At 33.7% G+C, this 24,797-nt stretch overlaps 1 long non-coding RNA gene, 13 other non-coding genes and 2 pseudogenes across 16 annotated transcripts in view; all 16 read right to left on the bottom strand.

Annotated features, from left to right (window-relative positions):
- Positions 1-24,797, bottom strand: part of LOC102152259 — a 106,861-nt gene that overhangs the window by 42,528 nt on the left and 39,536 nt on the right. For all 3 annotated transcript variants that reach the window (XR_005363788.1, XR_005363789.1, XR_005363790.1), the window contains exons 13-28: positions 23,733-23,819; positions 21,684-21,754; positions 20,209-20,285; positions 15,220-15,260; positions 13,155-13,218; positions 10,401-10,442; positions 9,256-9,330; positions 8,324-8,385; positions 7,400-7,465; positions 6,621-6,699; positions 5,521-5,601; positions 4,596-4,664; positions 3,637-3,721; positions 1,763-1,891; positions 1,087-1,155; positions 115-190 (exon numbers count right to left, since the gene is read on the bottom strand). This is a non-coding gene — a long non-coding RNA (uncharacterized LOC102152259). The remainder of the gene's footprint in view (positions 1-114; positions 191-1,086; positions 1,156-1,762; positions 1,892-3,636; positions 3,722-4,595; positions 4,665-5,520; positions 5,602-6,620; positions 6,700-7,399; positions 7,466-8,323; positions 8,386-9,255; positions 9,331-10,400; positions 10,443-13,154; positions 13,219-15,219; positions 15,261-20,208; positions 20,286-21,683; positions 21,755-23,732; positions 23,820-24,797) is intronic.
- Positions 677-750, bottom strand: LOC119873113. Its single transcript, XR_005363907.1, has one exon. It is a non-coding gene; the product is annotated as a small nucleolar RNA SNORD113/SNORD114 family (small nucleolar RNA).
- On the bottom strand, positions 3,204-3,278 carry LOC119873074. The gene has a single exon (XR_005363873.1). It is a non-coding gene; the product is annotated as a small nucleolar RNA SNORD113/SNORD114 family (small nucleolar RNA).
- LOC119873080 lies at positions 4,194-4,268 on the bottom strand. The gene has a single exon (XR_005363879.1). It is a non-coding gene; the product is annotated as a small nucleolar RNA SNORD113/SNORD114 family (small nucleolar RNA).
- Positions 5,099-5,173, bottom strand: LOC119873066. Its single transcript, XR_005363867.1, has one exon. It is a non-coding gene; the product is annotated as a small nucleolar RNA SNORD113/SNORD114 family (small nucleolar RNA).
- LOC119873101 lies at positions 6,004-6,075 on the bottom strand. Its single transcript, XR_005363898.1, has one exon. It is a non-coding gene; the product is annotated as a small nucleolar RNA SNORD113/SNORD114 family (small nucleolar RNA).
- Positions 6,992-7,066, bottom strand: LOC119873078. The gene has a single exon (XR_005363877.1). It is a non-coding gene; the product is annotated as a small nucleolar RNA SNORD113/SNORD114 family (small nucleolar RNA).
- LOC119873081 lies at positions 7,940-8,014 on the bottom strand. Its single transcript, XR_005363880.1, has one exon. It is a non-coding gene; the product is annotated as a small nucleolar RNA SNORD113/SNORD114 family (small nucleolar RNA).
- On the bottom strand, positions 8,884-8,958 carry LOC119873075. The gene has a single exon (XR_005363874.1). It is a non-coding gene; the product is annotated as a small nucleolar RNA SNORD113/SNORD114 family (small nucleolar RNA).
- LOC119873070 lies at positions 9,809-9,883 on the bottom strand. Its single transcript, XR_005363870.1, has one exon. It is a non-coding gene; the product is annotated as a small nucleolar RNA SNORD113/SNORD114 family (small nucleolar RNA).
- Positions 12,308-12,380, bottom strand: LOC119873110. The gene has a single exon (XR_005363904.1). It is a non-coding gene; the product is annotated as a small nucleolar RNA SNORD113/SNORD114 family (small nucleolar RNA).
- LOC119873100 lies at positions 14,521-14,594 on the bottom strand. The gene has a single exon (XR_005363897.1). It is a non-coding gene; the product is annotated as a small nucleolar RNA SNORD113/SNORD114 family (small nucleolar RNA).
- Positions 17,190-17,265, bottom strand: LOC119873109 (annotated as a pseudogene).
- On the bottom strand, positions 19,535-19,607 carry LOC119873118. The gene has a single exon (XR_005363910.1). It is a non-coding gene; the product is annotated as a small nucleolar RNA SNORD113/SNORD114 family (small nucleolar RNA).
- Positions 20,904-20,981, bottom strand: LOC119873107 (annotated as a pseudogene).
- On the bottom strand, positions 22,998-23,072 carry LOC119873106. The gene has a single exon (XR_005363901.1). It is a non-coding gene; the product is annotated as a small nucleolar RNA SNORD113/SNORD114 family (small nucleolar RNA).

The following is a 24,797-nucleotide window of genomic DNA, read 5'->3' as shown; positions in this document are numbered from 1 at the left end:
TATTTATCATTGGCCATGATTGGCCTTTCGAATTATATTCACACTATTAATAATACAGTAAATGCTCCTTTTTTTTATAACCTGTCAAATGAAAACATAAGACTTATTACTCACACTGGTCTCTGTAATCAGAGATGCAATCATAGAGATTGTAACCAAGAATTCTTCAACCAGCTTTGGGATGTCCATCCTGAGGAATACAAAGCAGAGCATGTGATAAAAAAGATCAGAGATCTCATCTAAATTGATCCTTCCTTTCATATTTTATTCACTCTATCATTTAGGTATTTATTAATTTTCATTCTCTTAATAAAAGGAACCACCACAAATTTGAGACTTACCTAAAAACTAAAATTGACTCTTACTTGTGAGTTTCTATGACCCTTAGCCAAAGAGAGGACACTCTCAATCAATTTATTTCTTAAGGGACATCAATGTTTTCAATTTTTGGTAATAATTATTCTTGCCTTACCACATATATTCACAGCTGGACGATGCTTCACTCTCTTTTTCTTTATCTGTCTATTTATATCTCATTAATGGTTCTATCATTGATCCATCTATAATAATAAATCTATATTGATAAAACCAAGGCAAGAACGTGATCTTTGTATATTTCTAGTATCTGTCTACAGGAGCATGTCCGAAAGAAGGATCTGACTAATTATGTCTTATATTGGACCTCAGAATACCAGGCACATATTATTCACCATCCAGATACATATGCCACCAGTCACCATCAAAGGTTCAGGTTTGGGTCTCTTTTTCTTCATTCATTTCTACCTTGATACCAAATAAATCATTAATCCATTAATAACAATAAAATAAACACATGATTCACAAAATCCAAGAAGATCCTTTCAGATCTCTAAAATCTCTCTATAGAATCATTTCCCACAGAGACTGATTCTGTCTCATTAATCAACCTCTATATTGCCATTATTGATTAATCAACATTACAATTGATATATTTCTCACTGGGACATAGCTAACTTTTTAAAATTATGTTTCATACTTTTTAATAATTCAATGAATACCTATAAACAGATGACCCAATATAAGATGACAACTTTGACCATTACTTACCATGGTCTCTTTCCACCACGGAAGCAGCATGACAACCTTGACCACAGCCAGACCGCTCGAGGTTCCATTCTGAAGAGTACCAGTTAGAACAAATGATAAAAAGATTGAGACATTCTCTCCATTGATCCAAAGTTCCTACCACTCATGTATGTAGTCATTTAGATATTTACTAATGTATGGTTAATATTTATTTAACCTTCATAAAGTAAACATTAAACATGCAAGTTTCTCAGTTTAATAATGGACTTTTAAAAATAAAGATCTCAGGATCCCTAGGTGGCGCAGCGGTTTAGCGCCTGCCTTTGGCCCAGGGCAAGGTCCTGGAGACCTGGGATCGAAACCCACATCAGGCTCCCAGCATGGAGCCTGCTTCTCCCTCTACCTATGTCTCTGCCTCTCTCTCTCTGTGTGACTATCATAAATAAATAAAAATTAAAAAAAATAAATAAAAAATAAAGGTCTCTCATTTTAATTGAGATAAAATTAGCCATTGAAAGTTAACAAATTAGTAGCATTCAGTATTTTCACAATATTGTGCAACTGCCATTTCTATGTAGTTTCAAAATACTTGCATCACTCCAAAATAAAATCCCATATTCATTAAGCAGTCTGTCCTCCTCCTCCTGCCTCAAGCCCTGGGCAACTACCAATCTTTATTCTCGCCCTCTGGATTTACCTACTTTGGAGATTTCATATAAATGGAGTTATGCATGACGTAACCTTTTCCATATGCCTTCTTTCACTTGGCACAATGTTTTCAAGGGACATCTGCATCGCAGCACTACTTCATTCCTTCGCAGCCACCCTGGAAAACAGTATGGAGGGTCCTCAAAAAGTTAAAAATAGAGCTATCCTATGATCCAGCAATTGCACTACTAGGTATTTATTCAAAGGATTTTATAAACATGTTGATTCAAAGGGTCACCTACAACCCAATGTTTATTTATTTTTTTATAATTTTTTTTAAATTTATTTATGATAGTCACACACAGAGAGAGAGAGAGAGGCAGAGACACAGGCAGAGGGAGAAGCAGGCTCCATGCACCAGGAGCCCGACGTGGGATTCGATACCGGGGCTCCAGGATCGTGCCCTGGGCCAAAGGCAGGCGCCAAACCACTGCGCCACCCAGGGATCCCCAACCCAATGTTTATAGCAGCAATGACCACAATAGCCAAACTATGGAAAGTGCCCAGATGTCCATCAACAGATGAAGGGATAAAGAAGAGGTGGTACATACACACAATGGAATATTACTCGGCCATCAAAAAGAATGAAATCTTGCCATTTGCAACAACATGGATGGAACTAGAGGGTATTACTCTAAGTGAAATAAGTCAGTCTGAGAAAGGCAAATACCATAGGATTTCGCTCATATGTGGAATTTAAGAAACAGAACAGAGGACCATAGGGGAAGGAAAAAGAAAAGAAGATGGAAAGAAACCATAAGAGACTCTTAATCATAAGAAACAAACAGGGTTGCTGGAAGGGAGTGAGATGGGGAATGGGGTAACTAGGTGATGCTCATGAAGGAGGGCATGTGATATAATGACTCCTGGGTGTTATATGCAACTGACAAATCACTAAATTCTACCTCTGAAACTAATAATACACTATATGTTAATTAAATTGAATTTAAAATTTTTTTTAATTTTCTTTTTATTTGAGTACAGTTGACACAGTGCTACATTAGTTTCAGGTGTACAATACATGATCCAACATCTCTAAACATTATGCTATACTCAATATGCTATTATGATATCATTGACTATATTCTTTATATTGTACCCTTTATTTCCATGACACAATAATTGAGTATTACTGATTGCTGTCTATATTACCCTTAGTCAAAAATGTAAAATAAATTTCATTCATTTATTATCCATTCTTCTACTAATATTTCTCTTTGCTATATATTTTAATAATGAACAATACTTAACCCTCTTCATCTTTATTCATTTGCTCATTTATTCATTTGTTTATTCTGTCATTAATACTTCTATAATATTTCTAAAAATTCATGAACACAAAGAATAAGAACAAAGTCCTTGTATATTCCTGACCTCTGTCTATAGGAACACTGTGAACAGAGGGACTAGACTAGATATCTTTGTGTTGGCTGGACCTCAGACTTCCAGACACATAGCATTCATTGTATATGACTCATACGCCACCAGCTGTCATCATTGGTCCATGCTTGGATCTCCTTTTCTTCATTCTTGTTTACATTTGTTTACTATCAATTTATTAAGTCAATAATAATAATAAAATAAGTATCTGTGAATCACAAAACTCAAGGACAAGATACTTAAGTATCTTTGGCATCTGTCTATAGAACCTTTTGCCTCACTGAATATATTTATTTGACCAATGGTCTTCATTGTGGAACATATTGATTAGTTACCATAATGTTTATTGTCAACACCAATTTTATTGTATCATTGTATTGTTTATTGTATCATTGAGCTATGTTTGGAAATCCTTGAATTTTTAATATGACACTGAATATCCTATACAAACCACCTAAACCAGGAGAAGAATCTGTCACTCACATTGGCTTTCATGCTCTCACACACAGGGGCATCCATGAGCACCTGATCACAGCCAAATGCCTAAGTAAGTTCAAGTGTATCCATTCTGAGGAATACAAAGCAGAACAGACAATAATGGTATGAGAGACTATTGATCCACACATTTTATCTTCAGTTAGTCATTTAGGAATGCAGTGAATTGGGATCATATTAACTATTTTTCTCAAAAAAAATGTCAAACCTAACACTAACATAAAATAAGAATTTTTATATTCATTGTCTATATAATCATTCTTGGCCAAAGAGTAAGACACGTGAAACATTTACATTTCTTAATGAACTGTAGCATTTTAAATATATATTAATAGCTTTTATCCCCTCACCACATATACTAAGAGCAAACATGTTTCACTCTCTTTATCTTATTTGTAACTGTACACTTATTGTCTCTTTGGGCCATTTTTAACAGTAAAACCAAAACTCATAAACACAAAGCAAGAAAATTATTATTCTATATTCCTAATATTTGTCTAAAATACCATGTCAAACAGAGGCAACAGATCAGCTTTCTTTTTTTATTGGACCTCAGGGTTTCAGACACATAATATTCATCATCCATGACTCATACGCCACCAACTATCATCATTGGTCCAAACCTGAGCCTCTTTTCATTCTTAACTGCATAAGTTCACTGACCAATTCATGAATTCACTAATATCAATTCCTAAAATTCTATGATTCACAAAAACCCAAGAATAAGAATATTCTATATCTGCCTATAGGATCATCTACCACATTGATATATCTCTTTCACTAATTATCATCAAAGTTCTATATATGGATTAATACAATGCAGCAGACCAATCCCATATATATCATTCCTGATGGTTGACATTTCTTATTATATTTCATACTTTTGATAATACAGTGAATACTTGAAACAATAAATTTGCAAATGCAGACACACAACTATTACTCACATTCGTCTCTGCAACATAGAGCTTGTGACCGCAGGAGATGCTTCAGCCCACTGGAGTTGTGCACCCATTCTGAGGAGTACAGAGCAGAGCAGGTAATAAAAAAAATTGAAGTCTTCTTTAAATGGATCCTTGTTTTACTCATTTCATTTATTCAATCATAAAGGTACCTTTTATTTTTCATAATTTCTACACATATATTAGCATAAATATAAATGTAACATTATGATCCTTAGATAAAGAGGGAACACCCTTGGTCCATTTTATCTCTTAACCTGCATTGGTTTCTTCAGTTTATATTAATAGTAGTTCTTGCTCCACTGCATATATATATATATATACATAATTGACAAGGCTTCTTCCATGGTTCTATTTACTTACATGTTTATTTATTGGTTCTAGAAGTGACCCATTCATTTATATGAATAACATAGAAATTCATGAATCCATGATTACTATAACAATATTCTTGTATTTTCCTAACACCGATCCACAGGAACATTGTGTTGGACCTCAGACTTCCAGACACGTAGCATTCATCGTATATGACTCATACGCCACCAGCTGTCATCATTGGTCCATGCACAAGCCTCCTTTTCTTTATTCTCCTATGCATTTTTTAAGGATCAATTCATCAATTCACTTTGGTGATTAAATAAATATCTATGACTCACAAAAGCCCAAGGACAAGGGCCTTCAGTAACCCTATCATTTTTCTTTAGAATCATTGCATCATTGAAATACCTTCCATTAATCATCTTCATTGCTGTATAAGTAGATTAATCAACATCATGTTTCATACATTTCCAATTTCATGACTGGATCATGGTTGGTCTTTCCTCTTACACTGAATACTTGTTTCAAATATTACAGAGAATCCCCTAAAGAAACCACCCAAAGTGAGATGAAAATGTTGACTATGACTCACGTTGGTATCCATGTTCCTACAGGCAAATGCAGAGATCATTGGTCGAGGCATACTACTTAAACCACCTTGAGTGTGTGCATTCTAAAAAGTAGAAAGCAGAGTAGACAATAACATGATTGAGATATTTCCTCTATTGATCCTTGCACTACATTTCATTACTCAGTAATTAAACTGCATATTAATTTGGGGTAATATGCATTTAACTTTTTCTTAAGGAAAACAAACATTGAACTTTCCACTAACTCAGAACAAGAATATTGGCCATTGTTTATATTACCTATAACATTCTTATCTAGAGGTATTACCTGCAAACTATTTCTCTCTCACTCTTGCCTTACTACATTTTTTCTTCTATTGATTCACCTACTGCAATAGGATCAAAATTCATTAATGCAAAGACTGTAGAACCAGATCCTTGTGAAATCCTAAATCTGTCTATAGGATCATTTCCAACATAGGCAATAAACTAGATTTCTTTTTTTGCTGGACCTCAGAGTTCCAGACGCATACTCATTAATCATGACTCATACGCCATCAGCCACCATCATTGGACCACCCTTGGCCTTTGTTTTCCCCGCTGTCATCTACCTTTGTTTATTAATTAATTAATTAATCAATTTATCTGATAGTAATAAAATAAATACCTATGAAGTAAAAAAGAAAATGAATCCAACAACAACAACCTAGAACAGAGGCCTTAAAAAATCCCTATCTGTCCATAGAATCATTTACTACATCAATATATTTCCTTGATTAATCATCCTCAGAGTTTCATAGAGGGACTAATCAATGTAATGCAATGTAATATTAATTCCATATTTATTGGGGATCCCCGGGTGGCGCAGCAGTTTGGCGCCTGCCTTTGGCCCAGGGCGCGATCCTGGAGACCTGGGATCGAATCCCACATTGGGCTCCCAGTGCATGGAGCCTGCTTCTCCCTCTGCCTGTCTCTGCCTCTCTCTCTCTCTCTCTCTCTGTGACTATCAAATAAATAAATAAAAATTTTAAAAAAATATAATTCCATATTTATCAGTGGACCATGGAGGCTTTATTATATTTCATACTTTTCAAATCCAGAGTATATACCCATAAAAACTCACCCTTCTTTCTATGTACCAAACACATAGAGACAAGCAGACATCTTGTGACCATGGAAGAATCAGGTCCAATGGATCCATTCTGAGAAATGCACATTACAGGTGATATAAAAAAAAATTAGGCCTTTTCTTCATTGGTTTTGCTTTCCACATTTCATTTACTCAGCCACTTAGGTATTTATTAATTTTCATAATTTACAATCCACTTATTCATGTTTATTTAGATTGAATTATTGATTCTTTCACTTCTCTGTTTATACTAAAAGAATCAAAATCCATGAACACAAAGACCAAGAACATGATCCTTGTACATTACTAATATCTATCAATATAGTCATTTCCAACAGAGAAAAAAGACTAGATTTCTTGTTGTGTTGGACCTCAGAGTTCCCGACACGTAGTATTCATCATCCATGACTCATACGCCACCAGCCGTCATCATCAGTCCAGCACTGGCCCTTTTCCTTGTACATTTCTTTACTGATCAACATATCAATAAATCAATGACTATAAAATAAACATCTATGAAGCAAAAATACTTAAAAATAAGACCCTTAAGAATCCCTAACATCTGACCATGGAATCATTGCCTCCTTGAATATGTATTTCATTAATCATCTACAATTTTGCAAATACCAGTTAATCAATATAATGTTTCATGTCAATTCTCTATTTATCATGGGGCTGTGGTTGGCCTTTTTTATTATATTTAAATATTTCTTAATATTACAATTAACATCCTAAGCCAACTACCAAAAATAAGATAAGAACTTTATACTCACGCTGGTCTCCATATCCTATAGAGCTCATAATAATGAAAGGTGCTTTAATCAGCTTGTGTGACCACTCTGAGAAGTACAGAGCAGAGTAGATAGAAAAAAAAAGAGAGAGAGAGACATTATCTCTCCATTAATCCATTTCAACTTTTATTTAGTGAGTAATTTAGGCATTTATTATTTTGGGATAACATTTATTAATATTTTTTTAAGAAAATAAACATCAAATTTGTCACTGAGCCAGAATAGGAACAATGATTCAACATTAGCCAAAGAAGTCACACCATTGAACCATGTCTTTCTTAATCGGCTCAGTGTTTTTAATACATATTAATAGATTCTCTTATGTTGTGACACATTTTCATAATGGAACAATATTTTACTTATTTATATTTATTGATCAATTGTTTATAATTTTAATATATCCAATTATAATAATAGAATCAAAATCCATGAACAAAAAGACCAAGAACATGGTCCTTATATATTCTTAACATCTGTTTATAGGGCCATTTCCAATAGAGGCAGTAGACCAGATTTTCTTTGTTGGACCTCAGAGTTCCAGACACGTATCATTCATTATGCATGATTCATACGCCACCAGCCATCATCATCGATCCAAGCCTGGGCCTCTTTTTTGTTTTCATCAATATTTATTTATGAATTAATTTACCAATTCCCTGGTAATAATAAAACAAATACCTATGAATAAAAAAAAAAAACAAGAATAAGGACCCTAAATATCCCTATACAATCATTTACCAAATCAGTATATTTCTTATATTAATTATCCTCAATGTTTCATATAATAATTTATCACTGGGCCATAGTTGGCCTTCTTTGCTTATACAAAATATATCTTATTAAAACAGTGAATATTCTTTTTAAAAAATAACCATTCAAACTAAGAGCACTGTAACTATTACTCACATTCATGTCTCTGTTCCTAACAATGGAGCCAACCACAGAGAATCATCTCAAGTGTGTCCATTCTGAGGAGTATAAAGCAGAAGAGATGGTTTAAAAGACTGAGATATTCTCTCCCTTTAGCCTTGCTTTCACATTTAATTTACTCAGCCATTTGATTGTTTATTAATTTTTCATAATATTTACATATTTTCCTCCTAACAAAATGAACAACCTTGCCCATGAGACTGGTCTGTGACAACAAAAGTGACTATTATTAATCAATGCCTATATGATGCCTGCTCAGAGGTAACACAGTTGGTCCATTTAATTCTTAATGGACTTCTATGATTTCAATTAATATTAATAGTATTTCTTGCCTCACTACTTTTTTTAGTTTAACAATACTTCATCTTTTTATATTTACTGATTTATATATTTGTTTATGGTTCTATCATTGATCCATTTATAAATATGAAATCAAAACCAGGTATACATAGTGAAAGAACAAAATCCTTATGTATTCCTAACATCTGTCCATAGGATTATTTCCAACATAAGGAACGCACTAGATTTCTTATTTGTCGGACCTCAGAGTTTCAGACACGTAATATTCATCATCCATGACTCATACGCCACCCTTTGTCATCATTGGTCCAGAACTGGCCCTCTTCTCCTCCATTAATTTCTACATTTGTTTGTTGGTTAATTCCTCATTTCATTAGTAACTTAACTCTGAATCACAAAAACTTAAGAACAAGATTTTTAAGTATCTGTAATAGCTATCTATAGGATCATTTGCTACCTTGATTATATCTCTCATTAATCATTCTTAATTTTGCAATCATCAACAACAGTGTTCACAGCAATGCCGTATTTATCATGGGGCCATGGTTGTCCCTTTTGGATCCTTTAACAACGATCCAAACCAAGACAAAGACTTTGACCATACTCACATTGGTCTCTATGCTCCTAGGGAACCAGAGAGCTCATGATCATGGAGATGCTTAAATTGGCCGGGAGCATCCATTCTGAGAGTAGAAAAACAGATAATAAAAAGGATTTGAAATATTCTCTCCATTTATCCTTGCATGCCTCCTTTCATTTTATTTGTCATTTAGGTATGTATTAAATTGTTATGTTTTTTTCCTTGAGGTAACAAACAACATTGAACAAGGCCCTGGTCAAAGAAGAAAATGGGCTATGATTTACGCTGTACATATCAACCTGAGCCAAAGAGAGAATATCTTTAGGACATTTATTTCCTAATAGAACTCAGTGTTTTTTAATATTTAGTAATAACATTTCTGGACTCATCATATATTTTCATAATTGGATAATACTTCACTTTCCTGTTTTATTTATGTATTTGTTTGATTCTTTTGGTGATCTATTTACAATAACAGAATCAAATTCCATGAACACAAAAATTAAGGATATCCTTATATATTCCTAGCATCTGTCCATTGGATCATTTACAGCAGAAGGTATAGACTGTTTCCTATTGTGTTGGACCTCAGAGTTCCAGTTACATAGTATTCATCATCCATGACTCATACTCCACCAGTCATCATCATTGGTCCAGGATTGGCCCTTATTATCTTCAATCATGTGCACATGTTTTAATGCTTAATTGATCAATTTCCTAATGATAACAAAATTCATAAAGGTCATGAAAACTTGAGACAAGATCCTTGAATATCTCTAACATTTCTGTATAGAATTATATCCCACTAACATATATCTTTCATTAATTTTCCATACTATATAGACTAATATAATACTTCATATTAACCCCATTTTACTATTTGAATGTGACCAAACTATGTCTCCATAAATAAAGGGAGGTTTAAATCAACTGTGACTCAAAATTAAAATTGAATAATTCATTTTACATTAATTAATTGAATAACTAACTGTGAAAATGAATAAAATGGTCCTGTTTTTTTCTCCTTAATTGACCACAGATGTGCTGTACTGGCCCACACATGACCTTCATTCATTTTATTTGTATATGCAGCCATTTATTCCCTTTCAATAATGGAGTTAACACCCATGACAGACCGCCAAACCAGAAGCAATTATCTCGACTGTTACTTACATAAGTTTCTACACTCCATAATTGATTCATCATGCATCCATCCTGTAGAGTATAAAGCAAATATAAAAACACAGAGATTCAATGATACAGATGACAGATATAGAAGAGCCTAGATTCAGATATTTTAGTTCAAGTCAACAATAAATGATTACAAATAAACTTTAGTGCTTATTATGTATTAAAACTCAGAAAAGCATATTTATTTCTTGATTGATCCAAGCAATACACTTAACTGACATAATGAACTTCTCTGAAATCAACACCAAATAAAAGAATAAGACCCATGACTACTACTCATATCTGTTTCTGTGTCCTCTACTGAGCCAAGTGAGAGCTCTATCTTTTTGCTAAATGAATCTTGCTTAGAAAGAACTTGGTTGGGGCAGCCTGGGTGGCTCAGTGGTTTAGTGCCACCTTCAACCCAGGGCGTGATCCTGGAGACCCAGAATTGAGTCCCCATCATGCTTCTAGCATTTCTCTCTCTCTCTCTCTCTCTCTCTCTCTCTCTCTCATAAATAAATGAAATCTTTAAAAAAAAGAAAGAAATGAAAGAACTAGATTAATCTGAATCCTAGATTCTAGGACATTCTCAACAATTGTGCATCCTTGTCCCATCTTTATATATTTATGTAGGAACATAGTTATGTATGGAGTCATTTATCTTAGGCTTTTTAAAAGAAATTGCACCAAGCCAGAAAAAAGAAATCCTATCTAAATATATTCACTGGGGCACCTGGGTTGCTCAGTGGTTGAGCGTCTGCCTTAGGCTCAGGGCATGATCCTGGGGTCCTGGGATGGAGTCCCACATCAGGCTCCCCGCAGGGAGTCTGCTTCTCTCTCTGCCAATGTCTCTGCCTCTCTCTATGTCTCTCATGAATAAAAAAATAAAATCTTTAAAATATATGTATATATTCACCATTCCTAAAACTTAAGAGTATAAGTATTTTATCCGGAAAGCAATTGTGTAGAACTGGATTGATTAATCTCTCTCCTCGTTTCAAAACACATGCTCCTCATGGTCCAAATAATTGATTACAATGTTAACTTAGGGACGCCGGGGTGGCTCAGTGGTTGAGTGTCTGCCTTTGGCTCAGGGTGTGATCCCAGTGGTCCTGGGATCGAGTCCCACGTTGGGCTCTCCACAGGGAAACTGCTTCCCCCTCTGCCTGTGCCTCTGCCTGTGTGTGTATGTGTGTGTGTGTGTGTGTGTGTCCCTCATGAATAAATAAATAAAATCTTAAAAAAAAAGAAAAGATGCCATGATTCATTTAAAAAATGTTAACTTATTGTTTTATATATTTATAATAATATTAATATGTGTGACTCCACAGAAACAAGACAATATTAATGCATGCCCATATGCTCCTTAGGCACAGAAAAAAGATCAGATAATTTTTCCTTTTTTTTAAATTAAAACATAGTGAAGATCACTGGATTAGTTGTAACTGGTCATATGACACATTCTCAACATAAGTCCATGTGTAAGCCCTCTCTCAATTATGTAGTTACTTAATCAATAATTAATTTTAAGTAAATGTTTTGCTCTTCTCTGGGTAAAACAAAAAACCAACAACCCAACCCAGAAATACAACATGAGTTCTTACATCCATTTATCTAAATTATCTTTACCCAAAAGGGTCAGATTTAATCAATTTACCTTACTGGAACTCAGTGCTTCAGAAATTTATTAACAATGATTTTTATATTCATATATTATATTACATACTCTCCTATTTGGACCAAGAATAACCCATTTTGTCTTTATTCATTTATTTATTTCTTGATTTATTCATGCATTGATTTACTGAAAATACAATACTCAAAAGCCCAAGAACAAACTCCTGAGTATTTTTAACTCCTAGAATAAGCTCATTTCCCATAGAGACAACAGAGAGGAATCTTTTGTAATGGACCTCAGAGTCATAGGGTTTAATCAAAATCCTTGATTTCAGACACCCCAGGGTACTCATCATTGATCCAGGTTAAGCAATCTTTTTCTTCATTTATACCTTTGTTTATTGATCCATTCACTGATCCACAAACAGTAATAAAATCAATATCCATGAATTTTTAAAAAGCCAAGAACAAGGTCCTTGGATATGACCAAAGTCTACTTACAGGCTCTTTTCCCATAACTAGACCTTTTCCCAAAGGACTTTTTTTTTTTTTGCAGGGGCCCTCAGCTAGGTATGTATCGATCAATTAACATCCCAGCTTCATGTGCATTCTATTCCAACTATCTTCAATCTTTCTATGTACTCCTTCAGTGAGAAGCTATCCAATAATTCTTTGCATCATAATATGGATGTGCTATAACTGCACTCTCTCTCACAGTCACCACTAGCCACACGGAGCTACTAAGTACTTGAAATGTGGCTAATGCAACTGAAGAACTGAATTTAAAATTCAGTGAATTTTAATTATCTTAGATTTAAACAGCCACATGTGGCTAGGAGCAACCACAGTGAACAGCACAGTCTTAGATTTTATTACTGGATAAATGCTTAAGTCAAATGCACTACAAAAATAAGATGGATTATTCACCTACTTTGAAAATGAATAAAATGCCTTCCATCTTATTTTTAACCACAATTGTACTGAATTGGATTAAGCATAATCTTTATTTCACAGCACATTCATATCATTGATCTACGTATAGCTTAATATAAGTAATTCAGTGAACACTAATGAAAAATTCACCCCTGTTGACAAGATCTTTTGACTATTATTTACCTTAGTCATTAGGTTCCTTACCCACAAAGGTAGCAGCCAAGATCTTCATCAGCAAAGACGGATTAAATCAACCATGGTCTTCATTCTGTGGAGTCAAGTGCCAATATTCAAAAGAATGAACAGTTCAGATTTAGATTGATTTAAAAGACAATAGTTGTATGATACAAGATTAATCAGGAAATTTGATTCACTTCTCATTTTCATCACTGACCCAAGAACATCACTTCTTATTTATTTATTTGACTATAAATTTTAAATAATACAATGTTCATCACACAAAAATAGAAACTCTGACCATTGCACATATCTGTCTAGAGACCTCCTACTCACATAGGCAAGAGCCTAGACAATCTTTTTTTTTTCTGAAGGATTCAATTTATGTAGAAATAGATGAGTTTAAATCTGTGATTCATGGCATATTCTCACCAAGATCTATGCTTGACCCTCCTCATATATTAATTCAACTGTTCACTGTTTTATTTATTCTTTTATGGAGTGACTTATGGAATATTTGATCACATATTTAAACATACTAAATATATTAAATATACACACACACGTTTACACACACAATGGTAAACCCATGAACAACTCAGAATAGAAATGCTCTTCATATGCAAGTGTCTATATACCCATTCCCAAGCCAGGAAGAGAGGACCAATAGTACAGACAGATTAATCCTTACTCTTGCTCTTTACTAGGCCATGTTTTATATCCCCCTTTTAAAAACTGTGATTAGGACTTAATCTACTCAAATGTAACAATTCATCAATATTTGGGAATTAACTAATATTAGACAGGAAACCTGAATAACATTATTTTGCCTCCATACCTATTATATTACCCATAAAGCTTTAAAAATGAGCTGTTTCTCCTTCTTTTTAATAAAATTCAGTAAACAGAGGGAGATTAATAATAACTCAGTTCCTAAGGCACATTCTAATATGAACTATGCTCATTCTTTTTCCAATTAAGTATTTAATGACTTATTTATATATGCAATTTATTCTTTTCAAAATAAAAAACAACTAACCAGCAAATAACCACCTATATCAAACAATGATACTGAGTCTTATGTACTTCTGCCTACCCATTCATTCCAAAAAGGGGAAACAGCCTTTAGAAATAGATTTCACTAGAATTCAGTGCCACAGAAATGTATAATAATAATAATAAACTCTATTTCATTACATACTCTCATAGTTGTCTATGCTCAGATTTATTTTTACTTTTTAATATTTATTTAATTTATTCTTGCATAATTTACTTACAAGAATTCAATCTATATCCATAAAGTGTGTATGCCCATAATCAAGACACTTGAACACTCTGAACTTCTGCCCTAAGCTCAATTCCATAGAGGAAAAAATGAGGCCACTTTTTAATTATGGACCTCAGAGTCACAGATGGCTTTAATCAAAATTTTTGATTCAGACACCCTCCAATCTCATCATTGGTCCACACTTGGCACTCTTTTTCTTCATTCATTTCTACCTTCATTTTCCCATGGATCACCAACTCCCAGAGCAAGATACTCAATACAACTATGATCTGTCTCTAGACTGATTTCTCACAAAGCTTTCATACTAGGTCTCCACAGGAACCTTGTTTCATATCAATGCCATCATTAAAAATGTTCCATGATTGAGCCATGTTCATTTCATTTGTCCAGTTTTAATCATGGTGTAATCAACAATGAAAAACCACAGGGCATCCCACATCTAGAATACAAGCAATATGCTCTACCTTCTGAGAGCTCCTTCCTCTAAACAGTTAATAGCCTGGATCTCTATCAAAATGCAAATGCTTCAATCAACTGTGGTTTAGAAATAATATGAAATATCATTATTAATATTAATATTAATTAAATGCCTTCCACTCAAAAACAAAATGCATCTCAGTTGTGCTGAAATGGGTTAATTCTACTTCTTGGCCCAAAACACATTCCCACTATTGGTCCATATTTGATGTTCCTAGATTTTATTTTTGTGTATATAGGCTTTTGTTCTATTCAATGACTTTAGTGACCACACATGGACAAACCATACAAATGAGGACAAACTCTGACTGTTACATTGGTTCTTACCCACAGAAGTAACAGTCAAGATCTTCTTCATTGGATAATAGCTGAATCCAATGTGGAGTATTCATCCAGGAGGATAAAGTAGATTTTTAAAAGAGTGAAAAGTATAAATTTAGATTTTTAAATAAAAGTTAGTTCTGCATTAGATTAATCATAAATATTGGTCCGTGTCACATTTTCATCAATACAACAGTGCTATCCTTTTCATCTACTGAATTACTCAATTTTCAGTGTGAAATAACATAAAGAAGACCTTTATAATCTACACACCCAACACAAAAAGAACTAAAACTATTATTGATATCTGACTATATAACCTACCAAAAAGTAAAAAGTCCAGATAATATTTCAGTGGGAAAACTTTAGCAAAATGGAATGAATTTAAATTCTTATTTCATAAAACAACCTGACCAATGAGCCACACTGTACTTTCATACATGTGTTTATCGATTTGTTGACTCATTTATTTATTCACTTTTTAAGCAACTCTAAGGATAATTTAATTATCTGCTCTTTTTTTCTACAGAAAACACAAAATGGTTATCAACTACTCAAAACTGAATACTATTACATGCAACTTCCTATCTCAGCATTGTTTGCACTGATGGAACTTTCTGCAGTAATGGAAATATCCTCTATTAGCACTATTCAATATGGTAGCCACTGGCCACATTTGGCTTAAAATGTGGCTAGTGTTACTAAGGAAGTGATCTTTTATTTTTAATTAATTTGAATTTAAATGTTAACAGTAAGGTGTACTAGAGAGAATGGGGGTATTCTCCCATTCCCTTCCCCAAAGGAGGAGCCTAGATCTTTTTTATTTAAGTGGACTTTGAAAGCACAAACAGGATTTTTTTTTTTTTTTTTTTTTTTTAGCACTGGATGTTATACTACATGTTGGCAAATTGAACTCTAATAAAAAAAGATACAAAAAAATAAATAAATAAAAAATAAAGTTAAAATTTAAAAAAAAGAACAGGGTTAATCACACTCCTTCATACATTATACATGCTTCTCACTGACCCATGATTTACATTCTTTTCAATAATGGATTGAAATATAAAATTTTTTTTACTCACTAATAATAATAGCATCAATAATGGTGAGCTCTAAGGATACTTCACAAGAAGGCTGAGTGATACTACAAGTATCCATTGGCTTTTCACTTTCAGAAATCATCAACAAAATACATTTACATTTTTCTTTCATTTTTAGTTATTTACCTATTTTTACATTTTTCTTTGAAAGAAAAGTCAATGAACATAATTACTATACTCACTCTTCTAATGTTCATGCTTCGGCCTTTCTTAAGTTTCAATAATTATTTAATAATTTACTTTATTTTTTAACACTGATTGTATTAAATTTTTATTTATTAAAATCATTTTATACTGGGCAGCCCAGGTGGCTCAGCAATTTAGCACTGCCTTTGGCCCAAGGCATGATCCTGCAGATCCCCCGATCGAGTCCCACGTCAGGCCCCCAGCATGGAGCCTGTTTCTCCCTCTGCCTGTGTCTCTGCCGCTCTCTGTGTTTCTCATGAATGAATAAATAAAATCTTTTAAAAAATCATTTTATATTAATGGGTTTATCATGATTTGTTAGATTATTATTGGTATATGTATTCTACTAAGTATTGCTGATTACTATGCAATTATGTAAGTTTTTTGTCCTTTTTGAAAATAATACATGCCATCAATTCACTACCACCTCAAAACAATATTGATGTTCACATATATCTATCATATGTTCCCAAAGAAGGAGCAGCCTTAGTCTACTTTATTTTAATTCAAAATTCCAGAAATATATTAATAATCCTGGATTCATTAGCTCCTTTCATGATTAGATAAGGTATAGCCCTTTCTTTACTTATTCATAGTTGTGAACAATAAAACAATAACAACAGCACAAATCAAGACTGTGGTCCTTGAATATTTCTAATTTTATCCATAAGCACATTTCCCATAGATGCAATGGACCTCAGAGTTACAGACTGGGTTTAATCAAAAATTTTATTCAGATGCCCCACGCACACTCATCATTGATCCAGACTTGGTATTCTGTGCCTTCATTTAATATATTGTTCTGACTTATTCACTGATTCATTAATAATTCAGTCAACATGCACGAATTAGGAAAATAAAACAAAGGCCCTTGAAAATAGGAGTATGTCCAAGAAAGTGACTTACTACAGAGCTACAGAACTGACTCTCTCTGTGCAATGTACCCCAGCATTGTAAATATGAATTAATCCATTTCCTTGCATCATCTTAATTCCATTAGTCATTGGTCCCTGCTTGGGCCTCTTTCATTTGACATCTGTGTTTTTTTTTTTAATTTTTTTTTTAATTTTTATTTATTTATGATAGTCACAGAGAGAGAGAGAGAGAGAGGCGCAGAGACACAGGCAGAGGGAGAAGCAGGCTCCATGCACCGGGAGCCCGATGTGGGATTCGATCCCGAGTCTCCAGGATCGCGCCCTGGGCCAAAGGCAGGCGCCAAACCGCTGCGCCACCCAGGGATCCCGACATCCGTGTTTTAAAGATGGTAGAGTGAACTACCACTGTGTGCCATGATTAAGGAAAAAGCAAAATTTCCCATTTTCTTATGTTATGTTTCTTCAATGAGTTCATAGTCTGTAATGATGTCAACCAATGGACAAGTGCTTAAATCCACCATGGAACAAAAATAAAATGGAATATTAAAATGTTTTAAAGATGATTGAAATGATTTTCATCTTTCATTCCAATAAATTCAGTAATGCTGAAATGGATTAATCATAATTCTGAATTCATAACATATTTTAATCATTGGTCAATGCATGACCATCTTTGAATTGTTCATGTATGCAGCCATTTATTCTTTCAAAACATTTCAGTGAGTACCCATGACCAAGCCCCCAAGCAATACATGAACACTAATTATTGCTTTCATTGATCTCCTCTCTCTTTACCCAAAGAGATAAAAGGCAAGATCTTCACCATGAGATAAAAACCAAATCTAAAAAAAAAAAAAAAAAAAAAAAAAAAAACCAAATCTAGTAGATTGTGCTCATTCTGAGGAGTAAAAAGCAAGCTTTAAAAAGAATCAGTCTACATTTAACTATTTTAAATGATCAAAAATCTAGTAGCCATAAAACTTAGTTTGCATACTTTTTAAACATTCGGAAGAGAGAACTCTACTTTATATTTACTAATCTGTGCAATTTTTTATTTTAAATAATATAATGAACACCACTGAACTTAGCATTAAAAAGAAGGAAGATAATTATAATTATTAGGAATATCTGTCTGGACTTGCTACCCATGTAGATAAAAGCCAGGATCATCTTTTCTGTTGAATTTTATTTGTGCAGAATTGGATACCTGGGAGATTCAATTCAGGACACAATCTCACCAATGATCCAAGCTTGACCCTACTTAATAAATTTATTATTCACTCACTAATTGTTCTGTTTAATTACTCATGGGATAATAAGGATATCCCTTCATTTTTCTAAAAGAATTCCAAAAATTAAACAACCATCAAAACAGAAGCAAAAAACTTATTATTTACAAATGTCTGCGTGCATCATTAGAAAGGCCTAGAGCTTTTTGTCTTCTTATGGATATCAGTCGTGTAAAACATCATGATCTTTACATCCAACTGCATGCTTTCCTTTCATGCATTGTGGGATTTTTAAAAAACTGATATAAATGCAAATGCATTTGCTCACTTATAATTATACTTCAATATATGTCAGCCCACCCACACCAGATAAGTACCTTGAATAATATTTACATTTGTCCTTATGTCATTACCCAAAAGAATAGCAAACTGATTCTTTAATATCTGTTTGCTTACATAAAACTGCATAAAGAGATTGCATTAATCATGAGTGTGGTTGTATAAAACATTATCATCATTGCTCCATGCTCTCCCTCTCAATTACATAGTTTATTCAATCAACTACTTATGTAAATGTATTTCCCTTTCCTTAATAAAATGATCAATTGGCAATATGCCTCAACATAAAACAAAACACTGACTCTTATGCACAGTTGACCATATGCCCCTTAACAAAGTGATAAAAGCCTTGGCTATTAATTTATTGGGAATAAATACCTCAAAATTGTTTTTAATAACTACTCACGTTCCATTATATGCCTTAAAAGTAGTGCATCCTTATCTCTCTTATTCTTTATTCATTGATATATTTCTTTATTCATGGGCTAATTGTATTATAATAATGCAATTCATACCCCAAACCACAAAAGCCCACGAATAAGATGCTGTAGGCTCATTTCCCACAAAGAGAATAATGAGGTGTTTCTTTGTAATGGACCTCAGTTGCAGATGGGTTTAATCAAAATTCTTGTTTCAGAAACCCCATGACATTCATCATTGGTCCATGCTAGGAAATTTTTGTTTATTGATTAATTTTCTGATTCACAAATAATAATACAATCACAAAATTCCAAAAACAAGATCCTTGAATGTTAGGCTTTTCTCCTATAAAGCTAACAAACTCATTTTTTACAAAGACACTCAAAGCTGCATATGTGGATGGGTCAACTTCCCTGCTTTGTATCAAACCCACATTTAGCACTGCTTCCTGTGTGGCCCTCTCTTATTTAATTTGTCCATATGTCAAAGATGGTTCAATGAAAAATAATGAAACCACCATCTTCAATCACCTCTGGGCTGCTCCCAAAGAGCTATCAGCTACCTCTATCCATATGGGAATGCTTAAATCAACCATGGTAAAAAAATAAAGAATACTAAACTGCTCTGAAAATAAATTAAGTAACTTCTATCTTCTTTTAAAATTACCTCCACTGTACTGCTTTAGATTAAACGTAGTTTTTGGTTTATAACACATTCCCATATCAGTCCACACTTGGAGTGTTTTATTTATTTTGTGTGTGTAGTACACAATTATTTACTTTGGTATCTTCAGATAGCACCCATGAACAAGCCATCCAAACAAAGAATGTGAACTAAGGGACTTACTTATATTAGTCTTCATGCTCCTGGTTGACTACAATAATTCTTACTAAACGATTGAGTCAGCCATGCTATTGTTCACTCTGGGTAGGAAAAAGCAGATTTAGACTACATTTAGAATTTTTTAATGGCTGTTGGACAAAGCTAGATACCAATAAGAACTTTGGCTCAAAGATGCAATTCTTTATTAATCCAGGACAGAATTCTTAGTGATAAGTAATATAATAAATACTATTAAGTTCATCACCTAGTCCAAAGTTAAGATCTATAATGGTTACAAATATCTACCTGTATCAACACTTATTAAAGAGATGGTTATCTAACAGATTATTGACTGATGAAAACACTTTCCTTTTCCGTAGTTTAAAAAAACCCATCAAACTACAGAAACTCGAAACACTGCCTCTTAGCTGTACACACTAATATGTTCCACAAAAAGGGGGATTACAGAGTAAGCCTTTCCATTTTCCTTCAGGATTGTATTGATATTAATAGTGTTTACTGCACTCTGCTAATCGCCCCACAAGGAGGCTTTTGGTGTTTCATGTATTCATTTCTTTATTTATTCACACATTGATTCACTTGAAATAATACAATCCATATCCATGAACCACAAAAGCCTGGGGCAAGTTTATTGAATTTTCCTAACTTCTACTATTAGCTAATTTCTACAGAGAATATCGACCAATTCCTGCTCTGTAATGGACCTCAGAGTTACACAGAGGGCTTCATCAAAGGTGTTGATTCAGATACCTCCACCAATACTCATCATTGATCCAGGCACAGCTTGCTAGTTCTTCATTCACTTAGGCCTTCTTGAATGGATTCATTCATTCATGGACTCATGAATAGTAATTATACAATCAATAACCTTTAATGACACAAAACTGAGAACAAAAGTCTGAAAGACAACCAAGATCTGTTCATTGCCCCCTTTATGGAGAGCAAATAGTCACTCACTTTTCACAATGAACTTCTGTTTTGCCATAGGGATTAATCAGCACGCTTGCTTCATATCAATCCCTTACTTGTGACTGGCATCCACCTGCTTTTTTTTCACTTGACTTGCCTATACATTAAAGCTGGTGTCATCAACAACCACAAACCTATCATCTTAACCCACAAGTGACAAAACTGACCTCTGCCATCCTTCAAGATGTTCTAGCCTCAAAGGGTTAATAACTGAAATTTTTATCAGTAAAGGAATGTATTAAGCAAAGGTGGAAAAATGTATTAAATGGGAGGATACACTGCTTTGAGAATATGTGAAATGCCTCCTCCCCCTCACCTTAGTGGTGGTCCTTAGTTGGGATGCATTAAAGTAAATACAAATTTTAATTCATGACACATTTCAATCACGGAGCTCAGGACTGACACTCTTTAATTTCATATATTACTTAACTATTTATTTTATTGAAATAATTTAGTGGGCTTCCATAAATAACCTCCATCTTAGAACACAAACATTGATATTTACTTACATCAGTTTTTATGCTTCTCAGTCTCAGAATTAACAGCCAGGTCTCACAATTATAGGATGATTAAATCAGCTCTATAAACAAAGGAAAAAGTGGGGAGGGAAGTCAATTTGTAAAAACAGTGAAAACAGAGTTCGCTTTCCTAAACTGAAACTAGTGAAAGGACCAGTTAATCAGAAGTTCTATTTCATATCACATTCTTATCATTTTCCCAGGATGGTACTCTCTTACTTAGTAAAATTTTTACTAAATAATTTGAATACTATTGAATTTCTTGCTCAGCACAAAATTAAATAAAAATTACCAAATAGAGACATCTGACTTTACTTGCTACCTACCTAGAGGGAGCTATCATCACCTTTTTATTAGACTTCTATGTGTTAAATTTAATGTATTTAATTTAGTTTTCTGATCCAATCTCCCAATCCTCCACTACATGGATTTATGGATTTATGGATTCACTCACTTACTGGTTGTTTTTATTATTCAGGGAATAACAATACCATCTTTCTAAAGAAAACTCGAAAAGGTTAAACATCAACCCAGAACCAAAATACCACAATTTGGAAAGGTCCAGATGCATCTTTCAAAAAACTGAAGAGCCTAAAATTTCCTAGAATATTTGTCATTGGAAAACTAAGATGAATCAAAAGTCCTCATATTTAAACATGTGTTCCTAATTGGTCCATGATTTGCTTACTTTTTAAAAATAGATTGATATATAAAACCATACTTTCTCTTATACAAAGACACTAGTAACTGTGATCTTATCCACCAGACAAGAATAGTGAACAAAATTTATGTCTGACCATAGCCATTACCATCAATAACAGACTTGCCTCTTTTTTTATTGTTTGAATAAAATTGGTTTAAAAAGATTGGATTAATGATGAGTGTAGTCATATAAATCATTCTCATCATTGGTCTCTGCCTGTCTCTCAATTCTGTGGTTATTTAACTAACTATTATAGAGTAAATGTGTTGCCATTTCCTTAATAAAAGAATCAGTTGACAACCCACCACCAACAAACACTCCTGGGTATTATGTACAAATAACCAGATAGCCCTTTAATTTACTATTAATTTATTGGAGTAAGAGTTTCAGACAAATTTTAATAATACGACTCCATGTTGCATTACATTCCTTAATAATAAGTGTATAATTTGTCCTCTTTTTTTCATTCATTAGTGCATTTTTTTAATTTGTGGGTCAATTTTAGAATAAAATACAGTCCATCACTAAGAACCACAATAGCCCAAGCACACGGCACCATGTGCTCCGTTCCCACAGAGGGAATAACTACGTGTCTCTCTGTAATGGACCTCAGAGTTGCATATGGGTTTAATCAAAACTCCTGTTTCAGATACCCCATGGTACTCATCATTGGTCCAGGCACGTTTTTCTTCCTTAATGTCTTATTTATTTATTTATTTATTTATTTATTTATTTATTTATTCATCCATCGATCCATGAATAACAATACAATCATAAAATTCCAAGAACACTATCCTCCCACTAGTGGCTCTTTCCCTAAAGAGCAAATAGATTAGATCTCCTTTTACAATGGACCTCAGAGAATACATCTGATCACTTATTATCCATGCCTCATTCCAAACCACATTCACCATGGGTCCTTCTGTGGCTTTATTTTATTTTATTTGCCCATGTCTTAAAGATGGTTCAATGGAAGGTTATGAAACCACCACCTTAATCACATCTCAAAACAAAGTCTTCCATTTGCTTACAGGCTGCCACACAAAACAGTTGTCAGCCAGTACTACACCAATATGGAAATGTTTGAGTCCTCTGTGGAGGAAAATAAAGTGTAATATTAGGTAATTCTGAAAATGAATGAAATGACTATTTTTTTAATCACTTCAGTTGTGCCCAATTGGATTAAAAATAATTTTTGATTGATAACATATTCCCATCACTGGCCCTTATATGGAGATTTTTATTTCTTTTATAGACAATGATTCTTTCAATACACCACTGAACACTTGTGAACAAAAGCATCCCAACCAAGGTTGGGAACTCTGAATCTTACTTACATTTGTCTCTATGTTCTTTACACACAGAGCTAACTGTCAAGATGTTGTTTCATAGAAAATGAGTAAGTTTGCTGTTTTATGGTCATTCTGTGAAGGAAAATGTAGAATTAACCTAGGTTTTTTAATGTATGTTAATCATGTAGAACTAGATAGTAATAAACTTTGGCACTTCTTAGTCTAATATTTACTTTCACTTTTAAATAATGTACTAACCATTGTCCAATAAACCTCATAAGAATAAAAACAGTATCAAAAAAAGAATAAAAACAGTATCTATCAAAAATCTTTATATTTTAATAGTTTTAACAGAATAAAAAGTAATTTTAACAGATGTTACTTTTGCAGAATTGGATACATTTAAATCCTTATTGGGACACCTGAGTGGCTCAACAGTTGAGCATCTGCCTTTGGCAGGGGTCATGATCCAGGGGTCCTGGGATTGAGTCCTGCATCAGGCTCCCTGCTAGGAGCCTGCTTCTTTCTCCCTCTGCTTCTCTCTGTGTGTCTCTCATGAATAAATAAATAAAATCTTTTTAAAAATAAATAAATAAAATAAATAAATAAATAAATAAATAAATCCTTATTTTATATTCTCTGTAATGCCTCATGCCATGACCAAATCAAAATCACAATGAGGTACCAGCTCACACTGGTCAGGATGGCTAAAATTAACAACTCAGGAAACAACAGATGTTGGTGAGGATGCAGAAAAAGGGGAACCCTCTTACACTGTTGGTGGGAATCCAAACAGGTTCAGCTCCTTTGGAAAACAGTATGGGGGGTCCTCAAAAAGTTAAAAATAGAGCTACCTTGTGATCCAGCAATTGCACTACTAGATATTTATACAAAGGATACAAACATAGTGATTCGAAGGGATACATGCACCTCAATGTTTATCGCAGCAATGTCCACAATAGTTAAACTATGGAAAGAGCCTAGACGCCCATCCACAGATGAATGGATAAAGAAGGTATAGAGAGAGAGACTCTGTGTGTGTGTGTGTGTGTGTGTGTGTGTGTGTGTGTGTGGTGTATCTATAATGGAATATTACTCAGCCATCAAAAA

Source organism: Canis lupus, chromosome 8, assembly GCF_011100685.1.
Source record: "Canis lupus familiaris isolate Mischka breed German Shepherd chromosome 8, alternate assembly UU_Cfam_GSD_1.0, whole genome shotgun sequence".
Classification (NCBI taxonomy): Eukaryota; Metazoa; Chordata; class Mammalia; order Carnivora; family Canidae; genus Canis; species Canis lupus.
The sequence above is the reverse complement of the archived record's forward strand: the minus strand, read 5'-3'. Positions and strand labels throughout refer to the sequence as shown.